This window comes from Vidua macroura, chromosome 1 (genome assembly GCF_024509145.1).
Source record: "Vidua macroura isolate BioBank_ID:100142 chromosome 1, ASM2450914v1, whole genome shotgun sequence".
Classification (NCBI taxonomy): domain Eukaryota; kingdom Metazoa; phylum Chordata; class Aves; order Passeriformes; family Viduidae; genus Vidua; species Vidua macroura.
Genome location: NC_071571.1, coordinates 37,071,195 through 37,077,508, shown reverse-complemented (window position 1 = coordinate 37,077,508; position 6,314 = coordinate 37,071,195). Strand labels below are relative to the sequence as shown.

Genomic DNA, 6,314 nt, shown 5'->3' with positions numbered 1-6,314 from the left:
ATAAAAGCAATACTAGGCACCATCCCCACACAAGAAAATGCTGCTTTAACTCTTTTTCTCAAAGTTAAACGAGCAATTCTTTTTTGGTGAAAACATCCAGTCACGCACCAGGAATATAGTCCTGAGATTGTATTATCCTCAGAAGAATGTGGTCTTGTCTTCATGTCAAATGTCACATTCTCAGAAACAAAATCTTGTCTTGATCTGTCTTTGAGTGGTAGGAAATTCTCTTTGCAAAAGCCAACAAGGTTTTATTAGGGTTTAAAGAATACTTGGGCAGGGGGGGCCTTGGGGGTGGAAAACAACCAAAAAATCCCTGACTCCAAAAACACAGGGCCATACAAAATCTCAACCAATTCTACAGATGCAGGCAGCTTCATGAAGAAACAAATTTAAACCCTCACAGAAGACCATTCATGCTGAGAAATTTCAAAAATCATGTACAAAGATACTCCCAGATACTCTCTACTTTTAGGTAGAGAATTATTAAGAGACCCCTCCATTAGTTTTGCCTTCTGCAGTGCATGCTCCTTCTGGAAATGTGGGAAAGCATCTGCAGAGCACCTCCTCTGTGCTCCTTCCTGTGGGAACAACCTGTCTCCACTAGACATAATAAAGATGAGGACACCATAGCACAGTGTATTTTTTCTCTGGACAATTCCAGACATGGTGACGATGTCATTAATTTTTGCCTCCCCATCATTTAGTTGCAATAATTCCTAAATCAAAGTATGCACCTCTTTACAAATGAAGATGGAAACTGTGAAAGGAAGTTGCTGTTTCCCTGGCCAAAGCAGCAAGTGTCATCCTTGGAAGGAAATGATCATGAAAAATAATACAGACATTCAAGCATAGTCCAGGGAAGGTATTCATCTGAATTCTATCACCACGCAATGGGCCGTGTGTTTACATCTGTAAAAATATTTACTCTTCTTAAACAAAGGATGAGTTTACAAGCACAATAAACAAAGTTCTTCAATCAACAGACTGTTCTGAAAATCAAGACCTTAATTCTCCAGCACTCTTAATCTAGCACTCATCTAGTTACCTAGATGACACACTTACACATTGGCCCTAATTGCAAATGACAGTACTAATAAATATTGTTCACCACTAGACTCTTCCTGTGCCTTAAAACAAATAAAAATTTTCTTTAATCAAAAATTGGGATCCCTCTACAGTCTGCTGTTGCATTTGCTCTCATAAAATAAGGTAGGCTTAAATCAAATGAAAACAAAATTTCAAGTATCAAATTCCTAATTAAATTTTCTAATTCATAATTTTAGAAATAATATTTGAATTTGGTCTCAGCTGTAGACAATCACTCCAGAGAAGCACTAGAAGGAATAAAAAGCTGACTCCTCAACTTATACATTTGTTTTGTATTAAAAGAGTCACTGAAGGTCAATTCTTAAAATTAGAGAAATTTAGGTATGGGAAGTTTTTTTTTCCTAAGTCCTTCTTAAATTGTTAGAAAGGAGAGTAACCTTTTTGGGAGTAACAGAAGTGTCTGATGTAATTCCAATATTTATAGATTAATATGTTTAAAAATTTAGCAAATTCCCAACAGAGGCATTGTTTAAAAAAAAATCATAGAACAAATGTTAAAGTTAAATATTCACATAATCCTCTTTTGTGGAAGACAAACCAGAAACCCCTTCATTGAAATCTTTGATAAATGCAGACTTTTTCTTCAGTGAGAAAAATATTTTGGGTTAAAAATATTGCCTGCATCTGCAATTCTATATCTACCATATATGTCCTCTCTGCATATCTGAGCACACAACAGAAGGGTAAAAATCTATACACTGTGCAAAAAGTGGATTTATCATGCCTGTTCAGACACAGGGGACCAAGGAGAAGATATTACAGAGAATTCCTATTGCATGTTTTCTTTCAGATCCTGTGCTTGCAGTGGGGACTGCCTGCTGCCTCCTGCTCATCCTGAAGCCACCAGACCTGGTGCCACAGTGCATGAACCCCACAGGTCCCATGAGAGCTGGCACCTCAACTACATGTCTTGTACCACTTTCCCTTTCATTTAGTACCATGGGAAGCCCAAGAAGGACAGCGAATGTGTTTTTCTCACAGCCCAAACACTGAGAGCAGCTATTCAGAGCTAAGTGCACCTCAGAATAAGACTCCCAAACACTTGCAAGGCAAAAGTACATGGCAAACAGCAGGAAAGTCTTACTAAAAGACTGTGTTCAAATAGGAAGTAAAATCAAACCTTCCCACCCCTCTCCCCCTCCCAAAAAAAAAATCAGGATGTAAAATTATTGGGCAACTTGAACACTAGTTTATTACCTAAGACACAGCTCTGGCTGGCAACTCCTGTCAGATACACATTCTTTAAACAATAAAAAGCTGCTTAAAAATAATAACGTTGGCTTGCAGAGAAGTATTGATTTGAGTATTTGATTCCTGTGGGAACAACCTGGGTTCAATCTATCAACACTATGTTATAGATATTTTTAATTACTTTAGTTAGATATGATAACACAGAACATACTGCTTTTAAAGTTATAATTCTGTGGGAAGTGCAAAATGTCTAACAGAAAAGAAAACAAGTACACAACATTCCCTTGAATAATTTTCAACCCTGTGAAGCAGAAATCTTCCTCTAAATTCAATGTCATAATCAGACTGCAGAGGACATTTAGTGAATTATCTCCAAACCTAGAAGCAAAAGTCTACCCAAAGTAAGGGGTTAAATGTGAGAAGTCTGAAGAGACAGATGATGATCTGAATAAGTCACTGAATAAATATGAGGCAAACTGGAGCTTTCTGTTGACCTCCTAAGTGGTGGGGATTGGGAAAGAAAACAACAGGAAGAAATTCAAACAAAATTAACTGCTATAAAATAGTAAAATTATTCAGAAGGTGTGGAGGAATGCTAATGCTTCCAAATGCATTCACCTTTCAATGGTGCCCTTGAACAAGTAAAGAAAGGTAATGCACCACACAGACAAGTATCTGGAGTCTGCCTCTCTGAACAGCCCCTGTCTGCTTATCCCATTCTAGCTGGAATCAATTCTCATGATCTTCTTGTTTGAAGTGAAGTGCCAATATCAAAAGCACCAAGTGATGTAAAAGGCATGGTAGTCTCATCTCTGGTATGCCCTTGGGAATGAGACAGAGTCCTGGAGAGGAGAACCTCCAAAGCTACAGACAACCCTAGAACAAAGAGGAAGAAAGCAACCCAAATGGTAAATCAGGAAAGTTCTGTAAGTCAGGGCACTGGGAAATTTATCTGCCTTTCTTTGCTAACCAAGACAAAAAAGCCCACAAGGGCTCAGCCCTCCTGAGCTCTGGGGAATCAGCCCTTATTTCAGTGAGATGTTCTAATCCCAGCTTTGAGACTCTTCTTGAGAGTCACCCATCACAGCTCACATTTTTAAGCCTGGACATCCTCAGGGGTTGTGCAAAAGGATGCTTTCAGTCCCACCTGAATTAAATGGTAGCTCAGGGCATCAAGCACTTAACCAATAAGACCAGGGTTAGGTATTCACCTGCTGACCAACAGCATAAAAGCTTTTGTGGCAAAGGCAGCTGGCCAGGTGAAAGCATGCTACAGACTGGACCTGAATCACGGGGCCAGCTGAGGCACATACACCATGGGGTCAGGCACACACACATCTGTAGGGACAGACACCACGGGGGGAAAGGGAACAAAAACTGATTTATAGCCACCTCTTCTGAAATTGCACAATGAGCTCCACAACCACTTCCTCTGAAGGCATGGGTAGAGATTTTTATTTTTTTTCACTGCCAGCTTAAAAGCCTCACAAAGATACCTGTAAGTGTTCTAGTTAACTCACAGCCGTTCCATTATTAATACTTCATGGGGTATGATGAAAACCAGGCTTACCTTCACTTCCCCCATCATGTTTCCTTTCCTTACTCAAACTTGCATTCAGTACAGGAGGAGAGGCAGAGAAGCCACAGCTGAATAGAAGACTGACTTATTTTCTTGGGGACCTAGAAATTCATCACGACCTGTCAGTAAAGGTGTTTTCCAGTCACATTATGCTTTAGCTTCTGATATCATTCAAGACCCTATCATCATCCTTAAGGGTGCTTCTCCCTTCTTGCATTTTACCTCAGCTTTTCTTTTAGTTCTGCAAGAAAGTGATGCTTATATTGGTTATATATATATATTATATATATATATAGCAGAAAAGATTTAACTCCTTGAATTCCATTATCAATTCCTACTTAAATAAGCTAAACTAAGACAGCAAAGTGGCCAAATGTTGTTTAAGGACAAGTGTGTTTTATGAGCAAGGAGTACAGGTAAAAAAGACCTATGTAGGAGGGTTTATAAAAACTAGGTTCCTCTACCAGAATAGATTACAAGAAATAGACAAGTTTCTAGCTAGAAAGAGCTAGAGAGGGGAAAGGGTGTAGGATAACATTAAGATCATAGAATCATAGAATAACAGAATAGTGTGGGTTGGAAGGGACCTTTAAAGATCACCTAGTCTGATTCCCACTTTGAGGTGCAGGGACATCTTCAACTAGGTCAGATTGTGCAGAACCCTGTCCAAAGTGACCTTGAATGTTCTCAGGGATGGGGTGTCCACTTCTCCGGGAAACCCGTTTTATCAGCCCCATTGTAAAAAATTTCTTCTTCATATCTAATCTAAAGCAAACCCTCTTTCAAAGGTTTAAACCATTGCTCCTTGTCCTATCACAACAGCTAACACGTTTGCCCTCATCTTCCTCATAAGCCTTTTTCTCTAGCTGAAATAAGATCTCCCCGGAGCCACCTCTTCTCCGGGCTAAACTCTCAGCCTTTGCTTCTAGGAGAGGTGCTCCAGCCGTGTGACCAGCTTCACGGCTCTCCTCTGGACTCGCTCCAGCAGGTCCATGTCCTTCCTGTGCTGGGACCCCAGAGCCGGGTGCTCCAGGTGGGGTGTCACCAGATGGGAGCAGAGGGGCAGCATCCCTCCCCTTCCGATCCTGCTGGACGCGCTGCTTTGGCAGCAGCCCGGGGTGCAATTGGCTTTCTGGGCTTTGGCAGCAGCCCGGGGTGCAATTGGCTTTCTGGGCTTTGGCAGCAGCCCGGGGTGCAATTGGCTTTCTGGGCTGTGAGCGCACACTGCTGGCTCACGGGCAGCTTCCCATGCACCAAACACCTTCCCGGCCCTTCTCGGCATGGTCGCTCTCAGTCCCGCTCTCGATCCCTTTACCCCCAGCCTGTGTCCATACCGGGGACTCTCCCGAGCCCCTGCAGCGCAGCACCTTGGCGGCTGCACGTCCCGGCTGCGGCTGGAGCCGAGCCCCGGCCCGGCCCGGGTCGGCCGCTGCCGGCGAGCGCAGCGCGGGGGCCGCAGCCGCGCCCTGAGGGCCCCGCGCGGCCGGCGGCAGCGCCCCCTGCCGGCCGCGCGGCCGCACTGCGCGGCGCCTGAGGCTGAAAGGGAACTAACGACGGGAGCGCAGCGGGCACGCACACACGGAGAGCCGCGCTGCACGCTCTGCGGTAGTGAGCCTCTTAATAAAATTAGAAGGCAGTTCATTGTGTTCCGTATTTTGGCTCTTTTTTTTTTTTTTTTTTTGTGAAACTTCCCTGGTGTGTATGTGTGTATATATATTTAAGTCCTTGACAAATTTGGACTCTACTGGAGCAGCAAGAAAGCTAAAGTCAAATTAATCAGAATAGATTACCTAGATGAGACAGTCATTGCTGCTGAGCAAACCTTTAGGGAGAAAAGTTGTCCTTGAGAAATATTTTATGAAGCTGCTGCACTGAGAAAGGGGCTAAATCTATGAATAAAACAGCCATAGAGAGCTCCAGGGTCCCCATTGGCTCAGTCAGTTAAGCAGAGAGAGGCAAGGGAGAAAACGGAGAAAGAAAGAAGCTGATAGGGAGAATTCCATTATACACAGCAACTCAAAACACCTCTAAACCCAGAGAAATCTAGAAGTCTGTCCCACCAAGTACAAGAATCACAAACAATGCTTTGCCCCAAGGTATCCCTTGAGCTAGTCAAAGCATTTAGAACCCTTGGGTAGGTACAAAGGAAGAAGAAGGGAACTTTCTTCTTAATCATATTCTGAAGCACTGGTTTATCTTGGGGCTCTGCCTCTATTCCATTGCCAGAAATAGCAGTAGAGGTGTTTTCCAGGTCAGATTCCAGCCTGGGGATACCCACTCCTCCCATTCTGACTGTGACTTTTGCTCAAAGTCAGCCCAGTGTGGGAGGACTCTTGTGCCATCCTTAATTCACATCAGATTCAGGTCACCTGCATTAAAGGCAGCACAAGGAACCATGATGAAGTTAGACCAGTATATCAAGAATCCCCCCATC

The 6,314-nt window shown here is 43.0% G+C and overlaps 1 long non-coding RNA gene across 1 annotated transcript; it reads right to left on the bottom strand.

Moving 5' to 3' along the window:
* Window positions 1-3,106: 3,106 nt before the first annotated feature.
* Window positions 3,107-5,331, bottom strand: LOC128810762 (uncharacterized). The gene is made up of 3 exons (XR_008438127.1): window positions 5,215-5,331; window positions 3,872-3,981; window positions 3,107-3,177 (listed from the first exon to the last, which is right to left on the bottom strand). It is a non-coding gene; the product is annotated as an uncharacterized LOC128810762 (long non-coding RNA).
* Window positions 5,332-6,314: the final 983 nt, after the last annotated feature.